The 7,880-nt window shown below is 39.7% G+C and overlaps 1 pseudogene; it reads left to right on the forward strand.

Annotated features, from left to right (window-relative positions):
• Positions 1-5,165: 5,165 nt before the first annotated feature.
• LOC145108976 (scarecrow-like protein 15 pseudogene) lies at positions 5,166-7,156 on the forward strand (annotated as a pseudogene).
• The last annotated feature ends 724 nt before the right edge of the window (positions 7,157-7,880 follow it).

A 7,880-nucleotide genomic window follows, 5' to 3' on the forward strand; every position in this document is an offset into this window, starting at 1 on the left:
TTGCAGATGGGAAGGAGGAGTTGTGGATGGAGGCTAAGCTGGTGGGTTCGGACGAAGGGGTGCTGGCTTCGGTAGTTGCTGAAGAAAGTAGGTTGCGGTGCGAGGAGAAGACTACGGATGCGAGTTGCAGTCCGAGAGGAAGAAAGGCAGCAGACTTCGGTAGGGCAAGACTAGGCGAACCGAAGTCGCAGGTCAGCACATGCAGTCCGAAGGGCAAGCCACTGCGGTTCGAAATTTGTGGGCGAGGACTGCGGTCAGAGAAGGATCTGAGGTCGGGGGCCTGGGCTCAGAAGGGTTGCGGACCTAGGCCTGAGAGGGGCTGCGGGGAAGCTTCTTAGGAGACTCCGGTAGGCAGTTTTTGGCTGCGGTTCGGGAGTCCGAGAAGGGCTGAACAGATGACGAAAAATGACTTTTTTAATGAAAAAATGATGCCAAAAAGGTCATTTATTCATATTTTAATAAGGGAATCTTTTATAAAGCATTTTGAGTCAAAAGTTGGTATTGGGAAGGCAAAAAGAGGAGTATGCAGGTGGGTTTTAAGGGACAAAAGGTGATGAGATTTGTCATAGCCATATGGTTTTGTCTTTTTGAGGGAGTAAATAGTGGAGTACTCTTTACCCAAAAGAGGAAAAAAGGACAAAGTGCTTTATGCAAACACTTAAATACGTCCAAACTCTTCAAATGAAAGATTCACAGCAATAAAATTATGAAGAATAAGAACTTCATACCTCTGAGAAGAAGAGTTGTTGGGTAAAAAACATACACCACTTCAAGAAAAATAAGCCCATAATTGTGTCTTTTCTTCCAAGAATAAAGAATATTCTGGAACAGTTTCTTCAACACTTTGAAGACCACAAAAATAATTTCTTCTCCCATTTTTCTTCATTTCTTCAACAGACAAATACTAAGAACACCAAGAACAAAAATTTCCAGCAATGAATTTGATTGAGCAGCAGCAACATAATTATTCTACTAAGTAAGAATCACCCCAGAAAAATAGAAAACTCATCAGAAATTTCCGGTTTGGACCCGAAAATTCTTGCAAAAACACGAAAAACTTCAAGATAATCACCGAACGGGAGTTGTTCCCTTGAACTAGTCGATTAAACCTTCAAGGTACGGCTCTGATACCAATTGTAGGAACCCATTTTTATACGAACGGTGGATGCGGAAGAATAATCTTGAGATTTATCGTGTATCAAAATATAAAAATATGAAGAACATGATGAGAATTCTTAGAATATGAGAAAGAAAGAGAGATAAAATATATTTCATGAAGAACATTGATGGGAGAAAGAAATTCTCCCTGGATGGGAGAAATCTCACCACTTTCTCTCTCTAGAGATTACATTTTAGAAAAGGTGCATAGTAAGAAATGACCATCTCTCCCTTTATATATGAGGGAGAGACAAATACACCAACAATACAATAAAGGGAAAAATACAACTTAACTATCACTCATTATTTGTAGAGAATTTCCATGCTCCAACACCATGCTACTATCGGGTCAAGTACATACCAGTTATAGTTATGAGCTTAGACACCTAATCCAACAAAAACCCCTTTTTGCCGAGCCGCCCATGTCGAGATGCACTTCCATATTTTAGACAATTTTACGAAAAAGGGCACTCGCCAGTGTATTTTGGGATTTAGGGGGGACGATGTCTTTAGTAGTAAAACTGTTAAGGTCAATATTCAGGAGCTTGTTACGAAGATAAGCCAATGCACAATCATAATCATAATCCATACCATATATGACGCTATCCCGTAAGATGTGGTCTTGCAATACCCAAGATTGGGTCGTTGTGGCAACAAAAGCATAGGAGGTAGCCTCTATTGCCGAGTATAAACCCAAACCACCAAACCTAATGGGCAAGGAAGCAAGTCGCCATTGTATGTCGCCAAAGAAAGGGCCACCACAAACCACAATGTCCTCAATCGCCCTGTGCAACCCATTGTCAAATAATAATGCCGCCTACTCCATGTGAACGGGTTGGCACATCCTCAACCCAAAGAAAAGCTTAGCAATACGCATACAAGACCGAAGCAGAAGGAGCTCACTTTGGGGGTCAGACAATTGTGGAAGAAGGTGCATCAAATTCACAGTGTTTTCGGCTATCTTTATGGCTAAGCTGCTAATGAAACTAGCATCTCTACTAACATCTCCCCTAAGAAGTTTCACCCCTAAAGGAGGCATCCCGATGCAAGCCGGGAATAGCCCCTCACGTAGCATACTACCATCACACGAGGGCCAAAAGAGCTCGATTTTCTTGATATTCAGCTGTAGGCCCAATTTTGGGCCAATCACTGTAATGATGTCCAACGCTTGGCCACCTCCTTAGAATCTCCAATAAGCGTGTCATCATCACGGTACCATGCATGGAGAAGAAGCTTCCAATTGTCTCTAATGTTATGCAAGAGCGGGTGCAACACAAGGGAAAAGAGAAGTGGTCCTAAGGGCTCTCCTTGCTGAACCCCGGTAATGGACCAGATATATATGTTGCCTAGGTACAACATTGCTTCTTGACCATATAGGAATTCTACCCACAAGGATATAGAAGGACACCTCAATCTGACCTCATGAAGTAATGCGAATCTGTCGACAAGGTTAAAGGCACAATCACCCACCATAGCCATTACTACATCCTACCTTACCCCCTTGACTTTCAATTTTCATTCTCCATCCACCATCACTACCACCGTCCACCATCACTAATGTTCACATCACCGTTAACCAATCACCAAAACCAAACTCCAAAGTAAAACGCAAACTTGAAATAAAAAATCAAAACAAAACACCATCGCCATCATTAACTGCTGTCACTAAACCAAAATCACCACCCTTATTTCTCCACTCCAACCCCACCACATCTCTTATTACCCACCAACACCACCATCACAGAACACCGTCATCGACAACCACCACCATCATCACTGCCATCAAACAAACAATCAACCAGATATTGTGATGTTCTTTTCATGGAATTACTTCCCATGTATAAAATATTTAGTATTTACACATCAAATAATATACATATCATGACCTTCAAAATTACTTCCCCTACATCACAAAAAACTCCAAACTATACATGTTCATGGAATAGGAATATCAAAAACTCTAAATTAAACATTAGATGACCATGTCAATTCTGCTTTGTTCTTTTGGTCGCGATTTTGATACGTACACCCACATTCACAGTTGACAAAACCCAGATCGAATGAAGAGGAAGAAGACATGAGCCCCAAAGTTGGATTATAATCTGGAATCGGAGCCAAACTTGTGTTTAAGCCCTAATTCTCGTCCCATTTGAGATTTAAGAAATTTAATGAAGTGGTTTCCACCATTCCTTTGATAGATTCAGGGAGGGAGGTGGAATCATTGGTGGCGGCGAGATCAATGGTCAAGAGTTAGATTTCGTGGTGAGGTTTTATGAGATGAAGAATGTGACATTGAGCTGGAATCAAACCGGATCATGTTCCAATGATGGGTGTAGATCGAAATTGATTGGCTTCTAATCGATGTTTCCCTCGTGTGACACCCACATTCGATCAATCTTCAAGTTATTGCCCCCCCTCCAGCAAATTGGTAAGTATTTCATCTTATCTTTTCTCCTGAATGCAACATCAACATCAGAGATGCCGCCTTTTGCCTAAAAACATACGATGGTCGTCTCTACAATCTCATATGCATTTTTGGGTACAACTTATATGATTATGCCGATTTGTAGAGCTGGTGGAGAGAAGGGGTGGGGAAAAAGACAGAGTGGGGTATTATTTATTTCATTTATTAAATAATTTTATTTAAAGAAAAATATAAAATATAATAAAAATGATATAAAAGTCTTTTGATAATGATGAGAGACCAACCACGATAGAAATTGAGACTATAAAGACCATCATCAAGGACAAAAAAATAAGGACTAAGGTGAAAAAGTTAATTAGTTTAGTAAATCTTAGTTATCATCGTACAACAAGTGAAATGTCAAACGGGTAACAAGTTGTGCGGCTAAGCCTTTTTGTATGGTAAAGTCAATTCTTTTGAAGGTTATATCCCTAGATCTAGGGATATAACATTGTTATGCATGATCCGTTATACTCTATTAAGAAGCTCCACCGCATCCGGCGTGAGGAAACCAAACGTATCAAATGCAAATGGTATGAGCACGTGTTGATTTTCCATGTACGATTTCTCATTTGGTGACCTTGCCTGTAGCAGCTTTTAAAGCAGTCTGTCCCGTCGAGAAACCCTCAGCCCTTAAGCCCACGAGAGTGGATACCTCTGTAAGATCGACACATGCATGTTTCACTCCAATCCATCGAAAAATCAAAATGTCAGTCGGTCTAAGAGTTGACATTCTTTCTGTCGGGTCAGTCAAGAAATTCACAGATATCTCTTTCTTGGCGGAAACTCCAGCACGCTTAATATGTCAAACAAAACATCTCTAACCATATCATACCTTTATTTGAACCCCGATAGTTTTTTACAATGAACTATATGTTTTCCGAAAGAGTCCAAGCATGCTTTGGGGCACACCAAACATATCTCGTCAGCTAGGAATATTGGGATCATGAGACGATATTTGAGGATAGTACGATATTGCACATGAGATATATGTTGGCTAATCTCATCTATAGGGATAGCTAGAAGAAAATGTTGAACATGTGCATGTAAAACCACAAACTATTTATGAACTATGTATTAAGTTTAATAAAGTTTGTAAGGGATATATAAAAAAATCATGACCAAATTTATAATGAAATATAAAAGTTTGAATAAAAATATAAATATATAAATGAACATATCTATTATAATAAATGAAGATCTATTTTGCCACATGTCGATGTCTCATTAGTTTTGACACTTGTCATTTTGTGATATTTTTGAAAATAAATAATATCCATGTTTAAATTTTTGGTTTTTTTCAAATTTTACATTTAAAATGTCACATAATATTTGTATATATATGTAAAGTATTAAATGTAATAAATGTGACAGTAAATTTGCAATTAATAAGTTTTCTTCATTCTTTATGTTGAAATTTTTTTAAAAAAATACTTATTTTTACCCTTTAATATATATATATTTTTTTAATCATTTAAATTTTCAAAATTTCTTCTAAAGCTCGATGCAGTATGCAATGGGTTGATGTAGTCAATTTTCTAACTCCTCTCTTCACCCGTCTTGTCCACTCAATGTCTCTAGTGCTTATCCCTATTCATGGCCATAGGAGCCATGGCCGTCCCCACCACCACCATCACCACTTTTCTTTCAATCAAACCCTTAAAAAGTCTGAAATCATCATCTCCTTAAACCCGATCACCACTCTTCCTTTTTCCCCTCGAAAACTTCAGTCTCACCAAAATAATTTAACAAAGAGTAGAAAAAAGTTGTAATTGAAGAGCGCACCTGCATTACTTTTGAGGAATGAAATTTCCCTTTGTATCCTCTCAAAACAATCTCTCTGTTGATAACATCGGTGGTAATCGCTACGAACCCAAATCAGTTCTTGATATTCGCCGGAGTCCGCCAAGTCCGTTAACCGGTAATTCTTCGGACTTCAATTCCATTGGTTATTACAATACCGTGTTGTTTTCTTCGGAGGAACAGCTGCCGGTGGACAATTTAGAAAATGGAATGATTAATCATCGTGAAGAATGGGATTCTGATTCTCTCATGAGAGAATTAGGGCTTTATGATGATTCCACAAAATCCGCTTACCCTCTTGATCTTCCCGAGCTCCCGCCTTTTTTTCAGTCGGATTTCGAAAGCCTAAATCCGAATTCGAACCAGAACCCCTTTGATTTGATGAGCCAGCGTGATGATGGAAGCGAGTTCGATTTCAGGGACGAGTTAATCCGGCTAGCTGATTGCTTTGAAACTCAGTCTTTCCAGTTGGCGCAAGTGATACTGGCGCGGCTCAATCAGCTGTTGCGTTCACCCACCGGAAAAGCGCTTCAGAGAGCTGCGTTTTACTTCAAAGAAGCGATTCAGTGTCTACTCACCGGATCGACTCGGAGCTTTCAGACATGTAACTCGTATGAAATTGTACAAGTGATTAAAGCGTACAAGACGTTCTCCATCGTCTCGCCGATTCCGATGTTCTCCAGCTTCACCGCCAATCAGGCGATCCTTGATGCAGTGGACGGTGCAATGATCGTCCACGTCATCGATTTCGACATCGGCCTCGGCGGCCAGTGGGCATCGTTCCTGAAAGCGATTGCGGAGAAGGCGGAAGCTCGGAAGGTTAATTCACCGGTGGTAAGAATCACCGCCGTGGTTCCTGAAGAATACGAACTGGAATCGCGATTGATCAGAGATAATCTACACCAATTCTCTTCCGATCTGAAAGTAAGGTTCGATATCGACTTCATTTCCATTCGAACATTCGAATACTTATCGTTTAAAGCAATTAAGTTCGTCACTGGAGAGAAGACAGCGGTTCTTCTGTCTCCCACGATTTTCCGACGCATCGGCGCCGGTTTCATCAACGATCTCCGGCAAGTTTCGCCGCACGTAGTAGTATATTTGGACGGCGAATTGAATGGATCCGGAGCGTCGTTCTTCCGTCAAACAGTGATCAACGGCCTAGAATTGTACACGACAATTCTAGAATCATTGGAGGCGGCAAACGTTGGTGGTGGTGTGACAGGAGGTGACTGGATAAGGAATATCGAGATGTTCGTGTTGCTGCCAAAAATAATCACGACGGTGGAGGATGCAGGACGCCATGTGACGCCGTGGAGGGAGGCGTTTGGTAGGGCCGGGATGAGGCCGGTGGGGCTGAGTCAGTTTGCTGACTTTCAAGCGGAGTGTTTGTTACGGAGGGTACAAATTAGGGGGTTCCACGTGGCAAAACAGCAAGGGGAGTTGGTGCTTTGCTGGCATGATAGACCGCTTGTTGCCACGTCAGCATGGACTTTTTAGGTAATTAGGAAGTCTTATAGATTATGTTTCATAATATATAGGGAATAAACTCACTACATGTATTCATGTAATAGAAATTTTAAAAGAGTCTTTTGGGTTGGGAGATGTAGTTGGAATAATACTTGCCATTTGGTATTTTGCTTTGTTGAATTCTAGCATTTTGTGAAATAGTATTCATTTTATTTTTGTAAAATTATTACAATAATTTAAAGATTTAAGTTTTATCGTGTTTGTTAATGTTTTATGAAGTTACACTTTCATTTTCATTAACGATTATAATTCGGTTAAAATTCATTTTGTAAATTGAATTTTGACAATTGTATTGATAAAAGTTAAATGTTATTGTATTTATTAATAGATAAATATACCAGTACTAGGGATGAAAGTGGGTCCAAACCCAGACCGGATGGACCCGGACCCGGACTGGTATATAGGAACCGGTTCCAGCTCAGTTTCGGGTACGGTACCGGGTAAAGTGGGTCTAGAACCGAAAAACTCGGAAACATCAAAGTGGGTAGGTTGGAACCGGATAAAGTGGTTTTAGAACCGGAAAACCCGGAAAAACCGGAATTTTTTGGTAATTACTTACTATTTAGTGGGTTGAACTATGATAAGTTTCATATTGATATCCCGACTTTGGGGGACTGTAACTCATTGAATATGAAACCAAAATTGACAAAATTATAGTTTAAAATCATGTACAAACTCTAAACTACATTCTGGAAAAAACCGCATGTTAATCCGACTTTAAACGAATGAGATATGTATGTGTTAACATTTTCACAGAATACAAAGTAAAAAAATAGCTGAAAAGTTGAAAATTTTCAGTTTTGATATCCCGGCTTTGGGGGACTGTAAATCATTGAATATTAAACCAAAAATGACAAAATTATAGTCTAAACTCATGTAAAAACTGTAAACTACAAGTTGAAAAAACCACATGTCAATCCGACTT

Source organism: Lactuca virosa, chromosome 4, assembly GCF_052849685.1.
Source record: "Lactuca virosa cultivar CGN04683 chromosome 4, Lactuca_virosa_CGN04683_v6, whole genome shotgun sequence".
NCBI classification, from domain to species: domain Eukaryota; kingdom Viridiplantae; phylum Streptophyta; class Magnoliopsida; order Asterales; family Asteraceae; genus Lactuca; species Lactuca virosa.